The sequence below is a fragment of the Euprymna scolopes genome, unplaced genomic scaffold (assembly GCF_053919585.1).
Source record: "Euprymna scolopes isolate OS-2025 unplaced genomic scaffold, ASM5391958v1 sca493, whole genome shotgun sequence".
NCBI classification, from domain to species: domain Eukaryota; kingdom Metazoa; phylum Mollusca; class Cephalopoda; order Sepiida; family Sepiolidae; genus Euprymna; species Euprymna scolopes.
The window spans coordinates 17,501-30,000 of record NW_027633539.1 but is presented as its reverse complement, the minus strand read 5'-3'; the positions used below and the strand labels follow the sequence as shown (position 1 = coordinate 30,000).

The 12,500-nt window shown below is 60.1% G+C and overlaps 2 non-coding genes and 1 pseudogene across 2 annotated transcripts in view; all 3 read right to left on the bottom strand.

Annotated features, from left to right (window-relative positions):
• The window catches only part of LOC145274869 (large subunit ribosomal RNA), a 5,718-nt gene extending 2,794 nt beyond the window's left edge, over window positions 1–2,924 (bottom strand). Inside the window, exon 1 of the ribosomal RNA XR_013866984.1 lies at window positions 1–2,924. This exon is cut by the window's left edge and continues 2,794 nt beyond it. This is a non-coding gene — a ribosomal RNA (large subunit ribosomal RNA).
• A 592-nt stretch (window positions 2,925–3,516) lies between these two features.
• LOC145274871 (5.8S ribosomal RNA) lies at window positions 3,517–3,675 on the bottom strand. Its single transcript, XR_013866985.1, has one exon. It is a non-coding gene; the product is annotated as a 5.8S ribosomal RNA (ribosomal RNA).
• Window positions 3,676–4,070: 395 nt separating this feature from the next.
• On the bottom strand, window positions 4,071–6,436 carry LOC145274873 (small subunit ribosomal RNA; annotated as a pseudogene).
• Between the last annotated feature and the right edge of the window lie 6,064 nt (window positions 6,437–12,500).

Below are 12,500 nucleotides of genomic sequence, written 5' to 3'. Positions count from 1 at the left end.
GCCGACAGCGTCGCCACCCCCGGGCCCTCTCCGAGTCCGGGTTCGGGAATATTAACCCGATTCCCTTTCGACGGGAGGCCGGCCGCTTTGTTTTTGTTTGGGCTTTTGATTCGATTCGATTCGATCGCTTTCACTTTCATAACGGATCCGGCGCCTTTCGGGAAGACTTTCGCCCGCGTCTTAGGACCGACTGACCCCGTGCTCGACCGCCGTTGGCACGGAACCCTTCTCCACTTCGGTCTTCGAAGGTCTCGTTCGAATATTTGCTACTACCACCGAGATCTGCACCCGCGGTCGGCTCCACCCGGGCTCGCGCCCTAGGCTTCCGTGCTCGCCGCGGCGCCCTCCTACTCGTCGCGGCATCGTTTCGGCGCGAAAGTTCATCGCTCCTCGCCGCGACGGTCCGGCATCGGTCCGTCGCTCCAGCGCCATCCATTTTCGGGGCCGGTCGATTCGGCAGGTGAGTTGTTACACACTCCTTAGCGGATTCCGACTTCGTGGCCACCGTCCTGCTGTCTATATCGACCGACACCCTTTCGGGGATCTCATGGGCGTCGCGTTAGGCACCTTAGCCGGACGTTTGGTTCATCCCACAGCGCCAGTTCTGCTTACCAAAAGTGGCCCCACTTGGCACTCGCATTCGAGGTGACCAACCGCCCAGCGAAGCGTGCTGGCGGCGGCGGCCGGATGGGTCGGCTCCGTCGTTCGGGAGAGTCGGCCCGTTCCACCCGTTCCGAGTTCGAGAGTAGGTCGAGGCCGTGAACGGCCCCGGGGCCTCCAATCGTTCGCTTTACCGGATGGAATTGCGACGATCGAGCGCCAGCTATCCTGAGGGAAACTTCGGAGGGAACCAGCTACTAGACGGCTCGATTGGTCTTTCGCCCCTACACCCGGTTCCGACGATCGATTTGCACGTCAGAGGCGCTTCGGACTTCCACCAGAGTTTCCTCTGGCTTCATCCCGACCGGGCGTGGATCGCCATCTTTCGGGTCCCTGGTCGCTCGCTACGCCAGAGTCGGCCGAGTCGTACTCGGAAAAAGGGGAAACCGACCCGGGGGTGATGCGCCCGCGCGCAGCGCCTAAACTCGACGACAAAATAGGACTAGTTCAAGCCGCGGGATCTCACCGATGGGCGGAAGGAGGATATGGAAGCTGGCGCCCGGCAATTCCCCTTTTTGGATGATGCGCCGGTCCCCTCTCGGGGAGGAGGGAAAAACAACCGCACGTCAGCCACGAGCCTTCCCTCTCCTATCTCTCTCGGGAAGAGAGAAAAAAGGAAAAGTTGCGGGCACCGCAGCAGCGACGGCGGAAGCCGAAAACGCCGCGCCGGCGGGATCGGGCACGGCTCGGAGGCGGGTGAGGCGAGGAGAAGACGACGGCACGAGACCGACGACACCCCCCGACGACCCCCGGACGACTTTGCCACGACACCTCTCCCGATCGACGCCCTCCTACACGCTCTCTCGCTTTCGCTTCGCCTTCGGGGTTAGTCAGAGGTGGCCCCTACGACTCGCGAACGGCCAGGACTCCTCGGTCCGTGTTTCAAGACGGGTCGGGTGGGTTGCCGATGCACGTCGCTGACCCGGGGTGGCGGGCGGCTCGAGTAAAAAAGCGTCGCCGAGCGACCTCTCCGGAAACGGAAACGGGCGCGGGCGGGGTTGCCCCCGACAAGAACCCGAAACGTCGGCGAGGTGCGTGACGGCGAGGCCGCGCCAGTCCTATCCCGCCTCTCATCGCGCACGCGCCCGAGACGGTGGGGCGCCTAAGGAGCGACACACAGAGTGCGTCGCCCGCACGCGACTTCCGGCGGGATCAAAACGGACCGGCTCGCCACGTGTAACGGATCGTGTCAGATTTCCTCCGTTCCCGGCAGAAAGGGGCAGTTACGTTCGCGGGCCCGACGGCCGGTGGCCCCCGACTTCACAAGGTGGAAGACGGGGGTTTTCAGGGTGATGAAACGCCTGCCGCCTACGGAAAAAAACCCGCGTGTTCGACCTGCACGCCGGGAACGGGTCGCGGACGACGGACCGGAGGGGAAGTGCGTCCGGTGCCGGCCGCGCGGAGGTCGCGCCGAAGCGCCCGCGCCATGATTACGCCGAGCGATGATGAAGGGGACGGGTGCAGCGGAGTCGCGCGCGGAGGGAGCAGGAGGAAAGAAGAAGCGGCGGCGACGGATGCGGCGGGTTAGGGCCCGGCGGCAGCAGCGATCGAGAGGACGAGTCCCCTCCGTCGCAGCCAACCGACGCAGCCACCTACCGACGCCGCGGTCGTCACCACGTTTCCCTTCCCGCTATCCACGCGGCCCCGTCTCCTTCGTCGGCGACGCGGCACAAAAGCTGGAACCGCGGGGAACGAGTCCCCCGCGGACACGACGAACGACGACCTGTGCCGCGACGGCCTCTCTTTCAAGAACACACAATCGAGTTTGGGCTCGAGCCTAGGCAGCACCGGACTGAGTCCCCCGCGATCGCGGTGAGCGGTCCCACCCGTTTACCCCTGGGCGGTTTTCACGTTCTCTTGAACTCTCTCTCCAAAGTTCTTTTCAACTTTCCTCACGGTACTTGTCGACTATCGGACTCGTCCCGGTATTTAGCCTTGGATGGAGCTTACCACCCGATTTGGGCTGCGTTCCCAAGCAACCCGACTCTCGGATCGAAGGCCGTCGCTCGCCGTCCGCACCGAATGGGCCTGGCACCCGCCGCGGGCGGCCCCGATCGAGGGAACTCCGAACTATGCGAGACGAAAACGAACGGCTGCCTTCGACCCATGCGCCACACGTCCCGAAGCCTTTAACTTGCGACGGGATTCGGCGTTGGGCTTCTCCCGGTTCACTCGCCGTTACTAAGGGAATCCCGGTTGGTTTCTTTTCCTCCGCTTAGCGATATGCTTAAGTTCAGCGGGTCGTCTCGTCCGAGCCGAGGGCGGCGGTTTTTAGTAGAGTGTGGTGTTTGGAGGAGAGGAATCTCGATCGGTACCCTCCGTGTGACGACGGCTGGCCGATATAGCGCCCGTCCGACCGAAAATGAAGAAGCCAACAATTAAAAAAAGCCTGGGTCCTCCCCATCCGACGTTGCCTACGACGCGGCCACCTTTTTACGGTGCGACGGCCGTGCTCGTCGCGCTGCTCGAGGCGTCGCTGAGAGACACCTTCATGAGGCAGAGAGCGAGACGAGCAGGCGGCGCTTACGTCGGCAGTCGGTTAGGTCGGTGCTTTTTTTTTGTTTTGTTCTCCCTTCGGCTGCTTTCGGACAGACTCCTCCTGCTCCTCCTCCACAGTGTTTCTTCACGCGGTCGAAAAGGGAAAAGACTCCGCGGTCTGCCAGCGGGAGACGAAGGAGGAGGCCGGAGAGGGTTTTAAAAAAAAAAAAGACATTGAAAGGAGTCAATTCTTTTTTTATTTTTCTTCCCCCTCGTCACTCGCTCCTGCGACGTCCCGGTTACCACCGTGCCGAGGACCGGGCGGGCACGGGGACGGCAAGATGTCGTTTCGTTAACGGAGAAAGACATGTAACGTTCCGCCTCTCGACCGGACGTGGCCCCGAGACAAGGGATCTCGGGGCCGCAATGTGCGTTCGAGGTGTCGATGTTCACTGAGTCCTGCAATTCGCATCAGTTCTCGCGGCTGGCCGCGCTCTTCATCGACGGACGAGCCGAGTGATCCCCCCGTCCAGGGTTCAGCACTTGGGTTTTTTTATATTAGTTTTTGTTTATATAGATTTAGTAGTGTGCGAGGAGGTCTGTGCGAGGAGGCGTGACGGCATTGCAATGTCGCGAGTAGTTTGTTTTTAGCTAGCGGCGGTGGCACAGCGGCTGCAAAAAAACAAAAAACGATAAAGCGGCGACAAGGCAAAGAAGAAGCGGCCATCACTTGCGGTGGGCGAAAAAACAAACAGGTGGTAAGACGCGGAAGCAAGCAAGAAGAGCTGGGGCTTTAAAAACCTCCGCGTCACCACAAATCTATCTCTCGCTCCGCCTTTTATAGGTTTGTTTGCGCGCATTCGAGGCGTTGACGCCGACAGACAGAGGAGGTAGGCCGGAAAACAACAAACCAGTCTCGAACGGGAAAACGGTAATGATCCTTCCGCAGGTTCACCTACGGAAACCTTGTTACGACTTTTACTTCCTCTAAACGATCGGGTTCGGTCGTCTTCTCCAGGCATCGAACGCCGAGGCGTAGATGCACGAGTGTCGTGACGGACACGTCGCGCACTGCCCGGCGGCGTCGTCGGCCAGATCCGAGGACCTCACCGGACCGTTCGATCGGTAGTAGCGACGGGCGGTGTGTACAAAGGGCAGGGACGTGATCGACGCGGGCTGTTGACCCGCGCCTACCGGGAATTCCTCGTTCACGGGGTTGGTTACAGGCCCCGATCCCTATCACGGGAGGTGGTTCAGAGGTTTCCCAACCCTCTCGGGCCGGGGCGAAGTCCCCGCTGATACCTCCAGTGTAGCGCGCGTGCGGCCCCGGACATCTAAGGGCATCACAGACCTGTTATCGCTCCGCCTCGTGTGGCTTTCTGCCACCCGTCCCTCTAAGAAGTGCGTGAGAAAACCGACCCGGACCCGAGCGCCACGGAGGACGCCGACCCGCCGTAAAAATCACTGACATCGGCGCACTAGTTAGCAGGCCGGAGTCTCGTTCGTTATCGGAATCAACCAGACGGATCGCTCCACCAACTAAGAACGGCCATGCACCACCACCCACCGAATCGAGAAAGAGCTATCGATCTGTCAATCCTACCGGTGTCCGGACCGGGTGAGTTTTCCCGTGTTGAGTCAAATTAAGCCGCAGGCTCCACTCCTGGTGGTGCCCTTCCGTCAATTCCTTTAAGTTTCAGCTTTGCAACCATACTCCCCCCGGAACCGAACTCTGGTTTCCCGCAGGCTACCCGCCGGGTCATGGAAGCGAACGCCGGCGGATCGCCGGTCGGCATCGTTTACGGTCGGAACTACGACGGTATCTGATCGTCTTCGAACCTCCGACTTTCGCTCTTGATCGAGGAAAACGTGCTTGCCACACGCCATCGCTGCAGTTCGTCTTGCGACGATCCAAGAATTTCACCTCTAACGTCGCAATACGAGTGGCCCCGACCGCTCCCTTCGATCATTGCCTCGCCGTAGACGGAGACCGACAGACGTAGACGAGGCCCTCTTCCATCATTCCATGCTTATCGTATGCAAGCTTGAACAGCCCGCTCTGAGCACTCTAATTTTTTCAAAGTGAACGTACCGGCCGCCGCGGACACTCGGTTAAGAGCACCCTTGGAGGAGAAACCGCCGACCGCAACACGCGCGCAGACAAGACACGAAGCAGGGACTCGGAGCGGACCGGGGGGTTCAAAAAAAAGAGGAACGCGCGGAAAGGGAGAGGGAGAGAAGCGCGGGGGTCAGAGTGCGGGGATGCGAATGAACGCACCCAAACACACACACGTAGCACCCCCCCGTTAGACTACTCCCGGAACCGAACCGACGACCACTTGTTTTTTTTTTCCCGGATCCCGATCACGACCTCCTCGTCCACCTCGCCGGCAGGACCGCGTGGCGGGTATGCTAGCGGTTGACACCGGCGGAAAGGGCCGGGAATGCGAACGGACGACCAAAGTCAACGACGGACGATGGCGCCGCCGCCCCGGGGCCGCTTGCGCGACCACGAACCCGAGTTCGGACTACGAGCTTTTTAACCGCAACAACTTTAATATACGCTACCGGAGCTGGAATTACCGCGGCTGCTGGCACCAGACTTGCCCTCCGGTTGGTCCTCGTTAACGGATTTGAAGTGTACTCATTCCGATCGCGGGGCCTCGACGTCCCGCGTCGTTATTTTTCGTCACTACCTCCCCGTGCCGGGAGTGGGTAATTTGCGCGCCTGCTGCCTTCCTTGGATGTGGTAGCCGTTTCGCATGCTCCCTCTCCGGAATCGAACCCCGATTCCCCGTTACCCGTAGTAACCACGGTAGGCACTTAACCGACCGTCGACAGTTGATAGGGCGGACCCTCGAGAGACCCGTCGCCGGGCGTGAAAGCTCGTGCGATCGACCAGTGAGTTATCCAGAGTCACCAAAGCGGAGCGCGCCGCCCTATGAGCCCCGCCACCGAACGGACCCGCGAGCGGGAACGCCGACGACGGGAGGACGGAATGACGCGCATCGGTCTCAGTCTAATATGTAGCGCCGCGACCCGGAACGGCCGACGCGGGTGCCAGCGCGCGAGGCGTGGCGACGACGGCGCGCCGACCGATCGCGGCCTGTGTCACATGTATTAGCTCTAGAATTGCCACAGTTATCCATCGCCTCCGAGGAGGAATACGGTCCCGAGGATTAGGTCCGGTTCCTGAGCCATTCGCGGTTTCGCCCGTTCTAATGCGTGGCGTGAACTTACACTTGCATGGCTTAAGCTTTGAGACAAGCATATGACTACTGGCAGGATCAACCAGGTATCGTTGGAATTTGGGACTTTGTTTCGACAGAACGACAGACCGACCGACCGACCGACCGACATAAGACAGACAACTACAACGACGGGCACGTGTTTATTTATTTTTCGAGGGGGTTCGCCGTCAGTAGAAGCGCGCTGCCCGCGCTGATGGCCTCTTTTTTGTTTCTCCCCTGACTTGGACCGAGACCGAGACTCAAAGAACGAAAGCGACCAACGTCGACAACAACAACGACAACGGCACCCTTGACAGCGATACATACGACAAACGACAAGCAGCACGACGGCAGTGCACACGGACATCGAGGGTCAAGGTGCAGACTGAACTCGCCGAGGTCGTCGTCATCGTGGTCGCCATCGATTCCGTCTCGTCGTCGTCGTCGTCAACGTCCACGTCACAGCCGGCCGAGAAGAGAGAACAGACGACAGCGTCGACAACAACAACATCGACAACGGCACCCTTGACAGCGATACATACGACAAACGACAAACAGCACGACGGCAGTGCACACGGACATCGGAGGTCAAGGTGCAGACTGGAATCGTCGAGGTCGTCGTCATCGTGGTCGCCATCGATGCCGTCTCGTCGTCGTCGTCGTCGTCTTCGTCGTCGTCGTCGTCGTCATCAACGTACCAACCGACCGAGACGAGAGAGCAAGCAACAACGTCGACAACAACAACGACAACGGCACCCTTGACAGCGATACATACGACAAACGACAAACAGCACGACGGCAGTGCACACGGACATCGGAGGTCAAGGTGCAGACTGAACTCGTCGAGGTCGTCGTCATCGTGGTCGCCATCGATGCCGTCTCGTCGTCGTCGTCGTCTCCGTCGTCGTCGTCGTCGTCGCCAACGTCAACGTCAACATCACAGCCGTCATCGGGGAGGAGCTGGACCAGGGCAGCGGCGGCGTAAATTTTCCCGTCACCTTCGTCGTCGCCTTCGTCGACCGACCGACCGACCGGCGTCGTGTTCGTGCTCGGAAAACCGAGGAGAGACAACGTGCACATGGCGCGTTCTCGCAAGCGGCTCCTCGGTCCGATTTTTTTGGGCGGCTTTTTCGAGCTTTTTTTTTTTTTCTCACCCTTTCGTCCGTGCGACGGCGAACGTTAGGGGAAAAAAAAAAAAAAAAAAACGACAACAACGCGGCGGACCGGGCGAACAACATCGTCGACACACACGACATTGACGACCGGTCCCCCTTTTCACAATCGCATCGAGATAAAAACGAACGAGTCCGATTCGAGCACCGAGTCGCGAGCGGGAGGACTGTCGGTGCAAGTATCGATCACTGACGTGAGCGCTTCGCCGGACAGAGGATGGCTCATCCGGCAGCCGTGCAAATCGACGGTATGGGAAGAACGAACAAGAAGAGCAACGACTTGATCGGCGGCTTGGGAACTGCGGACGGTGAAAACGGGTTAATCGACTGCGACCACGACTGCTCGATCGATCTTCTTTGGCGCTAACAAAGGTGGAGGTGGCGCAAGAAGGGACTAGCGCTATCACCGTCCACGTATCAGAAGATGCGGCGGCAGACGTCGACGCTTATGCGTTGTCGGACGAGAAGTCGCTGCAGCACGTGTACCGCGAGCGGGACGTCCAAGGTTTTGCCAGACGGAAAGAAATCGGGTGTCAGCGAACGTTCACACGGCTGTGAGATCGGACGCTGACAGGAGTAGGAGGCGGCAGGCAGGCGGCGGTTACGGCGGCGGCGCCTGCTGCTGCTCATCCTCCTGTTTGCTGCGGCGACTTCCAGGACGGGAGAGCATCGAACAACGTACGTATGGTTACAAGGGGATCAGGATCTACATAGTGCATCCCCCGCGGCTATTTTTGTTTGTTTGTTCGCTCGTTCGTTAATTCGTTCGTTCGTTCGTTCGTTCGTTACAATGTACGTTTTTCCGTTCGACGGCGGCGGCAGAGAGCGGCGGCGTTTCTCCCTAATCCGGAGGATTTATCGGTCGCACAGCGATGGGTCGTTCGGCCGATCATCGAAAGATTCGCAGGTAGTGGTTGAATGGCAGAACGGCAGCAACAACAGCGGCGGCTGAGAGCGGCGAACGCTGAGGCGGAAGCAGAAGCTGCAGCAAACGTATCGGCTAAACATGGTGGACATAGATATGGCTGACGACGCGGGTACCACGACGACTATGGAACCAGGAAAAGGAGCCGTTAGTTGTTCCAACATATCGTTCGACACGTCGAGCAGCCCTAGGTCCACGGAGAAGCACACACACGTACCACGTATTATAACCTAACGACGATGAGCGGGCGCACGGTTGGCAGGAACGAAGGCGGCGGATCAAAACAAGTTGGAGCGCGGCGACAGCGATAACGGTGACAGCCCTAGGCGGCGGAGATGCCACTTTCTGACGCCTTTGCGACAAGCCCGTAGAGACGTTCCGGACCACCACGAGGCAAAGAGTCGCTGCTCCGACGAACCGACACACCAAAGTGTGCTTCCTACCGAACATGTTTTATAAAACTTTCAAACTGGAAAACCCCAGAAATGGTGTTGGTATTCGTCCAGACCCACCTCCGACACCTGAAAATGGTGGTCAAAAAAAACGTCGATTATACGAAGCGACATTTCTGGTCGGCGATTTTCCAGTTTTACGCCTACTGCCACATGGGGATGTCGGTAGGCGTCGCAAAGTGCCTTCTCGACGCCTAGGCACACCAGGACTTTGTCATTTTTTTCCCCCTCGACATTCCTGGTCCGGTCTATTCCGATTTTACACCTACCGCCATGTGGGGGTGGCAGTAGGCGTCGAAAAGTGCCTTCTCGACCGCTAGCGACACCACTACTTTATCGAGCTCTGGAGGCCCGCACACCGACCCGGGGGCCGCGGAGTCGACCCCGGGGGCCTCCTGGCGTCGCCGCCGCTCACTTGGACGCCTTCCGCAACCTGTGGTCCCGCTCGGGGCCGCCGGGAGCCTCGCCGACCTGACCGGTGTCGGTAGGCGTCTGGAAGCGCCCGGCCGACCTGGACGAGGTCCCCCTGGCCCCCGGGGGACACCCCTTAGTTGGATGGGGGTGCTGTCCCGGGCACACATGCAACCCGCGGCCGCCTACCGACAGCCCCCTTCGCTCGATCGCTACTCCTTTCCAACATATGTCGGAGAAGCCGGGCGGTTGTGAAACCCCAGAAATGGTGTTGGTATTCGTCCAGACCCACCTCCGACACCTGAAAATGGTGGTCAAAAAAAACGTCGATTATACGAAGCGACATTTCTGGTCGGCGATTTTCCAGTTTTGCGCCTACCGCCATGTGGGGGTGGCAGTAGGCGTCGAAAAGTGCCTTCTCGACCGCTAGCGACACCACTACTTTATCGAGCTCTGGAGGCCCGCACACCGACCCGGGGGCCGCGGAGTCGACCCCGGGGGCCTCCTGGCGTCGCCGCCGCTCACTTGGACGCCTTCCGCAACCTGTGGTCCCGCTCGGGGCCGCCGGGAGCCTCGCCGACCTGACCGGTGTCGGTAGGCGTCTGGAAGCGCCCGGCCGACCTGGACGAGGTCCCCCTGCCCCCGGGGGACACCCCTTAGTTGGATGGGGGTGCTGTCCCGGGCACACATGCAACCCGCGGCCGCCTACCGACAGCCCCCTTCGCTCGATCGCTACTCCTTTCCAACATATGTCGGAGAAGCCGGGCGGTTGTGAAACCCCAGAAATGGTGTTGGTATTCGTCCAGACCCACCTCCGACACCTGAAAATGGTGGTCAAAAAAAAACGTCGATTATACGAAGCGACATTTCTGGTCGGCGATTTTCCAGTTTTGCGCCTACCGCCATGTGGGGGTGGCAGTAGGCGTCGAAAGTGCCTTCTCGACCGCTAGCGACACCACTACTTTATCGAGCTCTGGGAGGCCCGCACACCGACCCGGGGCCGCGGAGTCGACCCCGGGGGCCTCCTGGCGTCGCCGCCGCTCACTTGGACGCCTTCCGCAACCTGTGGTCCCGCTCGGGGCCGCCGGGAGCCTCCGCCGACCTGACCGGTGTCGGTAGGCGTCTGGAAGCGCCCGGCCGACCTGGACGAGGTCCCCCTGGCCCCCGGGGGACACCCCTTAGTTGGATGGGGGTGCTGTCCCGGGCACACATGCAACCCGCGGCCGCCTACCGACAGCCCCCTTCGCTCGATCCGCTACTCCTTTCCAACATATGTCGGAGAAGCCGGGCGGTTGTGAAACCCCAGAAATGGTGTTGGTATTCGTCCAGACCCACCTCCGACACCTGAAAATGGTGGTCAAAAAAAACGTCGATTATACGAAGCGACATTTCTGGTCGGCGATTTTCCAGTTTTGCGCCTACCGCCATGTGGGGGTGGCAGTAGGCGTCGAAAAGTGCCTTCTCGACCGCTAGCGACACCACTACTTTATCGAGCTCTGGAGGCCCGCACACCGACCCGGGGGCCGCGGAGTCGACCCCGGGGGCCTCCTGGCGTCGCCGCCGCTCACTTGGACGCCTTCCGCACCTGTGGTCCCGCTCGGGGCCGCCGGGAGCCTCGCCGACCTGACCGGTGTCGGTAGGCGTCTGGAAGCGCCCGGCCGACCTGGACGAGGTCCCCCTGGCCCCCGGGGGACACCCCTTAGTTGGATGGGGGTGCTGTCCCGGGCACACATGCAACCCGCGGCCGCCTACCGACAGCCCCCTTCGCTCGATCGCTACTCCTTTCCAACATATGTCGGAGAAGCCGGGCGGTTGTGAAACCCCAGAAATGGTGTTGGTATTCGTCCAGACCCACCTCCGACACCTGAAAATGGTGGTCAAAAAAAACGTCGATTATACGAAGCGACATTTCTGGTCGGCGATTTTCCAGTTTTGCGCCTACCGCCATGTGGGGGTGGCAGTAGGCGGTCGAAAAGTGCCTTCTCGACCGCTAGCGACACCACTACTTTATCGAGCTCTGGAGGCCCGCACACCGACCCGGGGGCCGCGGAGTCGACCCCGGGGCCTCCTGGCGTCGCCGCCGCTCACTTGGACGCCTTCCGCAACCTGTGGTCCCGCTCGGGGCCGCCGGGAGCCTCGCCGACCTGACCGGTGTCGGTAGGCGTCTGGAAGCGCCCGGCCGACCTGGACGAGGTCCCCCTGGCCCCCGGGGGACACCCCTTAGTTGGATGGGGGTGCTGTCCCGGGCACACATGCAACCCGCGGCCGCCTACCGACAGCCCCCCTTCGCTCGGATCGCTACTCCTTTCCAACATATGTCGGAGAAGCCGGGCGGTTGTGAACCCCAGAAATGGTGTTGGTATTCGTCCAGACCCACCTCCGACACCTGAAAATGGTGGTCAAAAAAAAAACGTCGATTATACGAAGCGACATTTCTGGTCGGCGATTTTCCAGTTTTGCGCCTACCGCCATGTGGGGGTGGCAGTAGGCGTCGAAAAGTGCCTTCTCGACCGCTAGCGACACCACTACTTTATCGAGCTCTGGAGGCCCGCACACCGACCCGGGGGCCGCGGAGTCGACCCCGGGGGCCTCCTGGCGTCGCCGCCGCTCACTTGGACGCCTTCCGCAACCTGTGGTCCCGCTCGGGGCCGCCGGGAGCCTCGCCGACCTGACCGGTGTCGGTAGGCGTCAGTCAAACTTGCTTAAGAGGCAAAGCCTCCTCACACCTTAAGAGAGTCACAGTTAGTCCCGCCGTTTACCCGTGGTCGTGTCGGGGTGCCGGTCGGTGTGTTTCGCGTGTTTCTTTCTTACTTTAGCTCGCTCCTATAAGCTAACTCAGCAGCCCTGCTAAAATCAATTTATCATTATTTTCAATCTATCGAAAATCTTAATTTATTATTATTTTCCAACTATCGAAAATCTTAATAGACTTAATAGAGTTGGGGTTTTTTGTTTGTTTTTTTTTTTAAATTCCATTGTAACAACAGACAGCCAGCCAGCAGCATGTGGTGTCGGTAGGCGTCTGGAAGCGCTTGAGGAGGCAGAGGAGTTGGCAAGCTCGCTAAACTGCCCGCTGGTGTGGTGGTGTCGGTAGAGGCGTCTTGAATATACCCGGTCGCTCGATCGACGACGACGACGGCTAGGTGGCCGAGGAGGAGGACTACCTACCTAC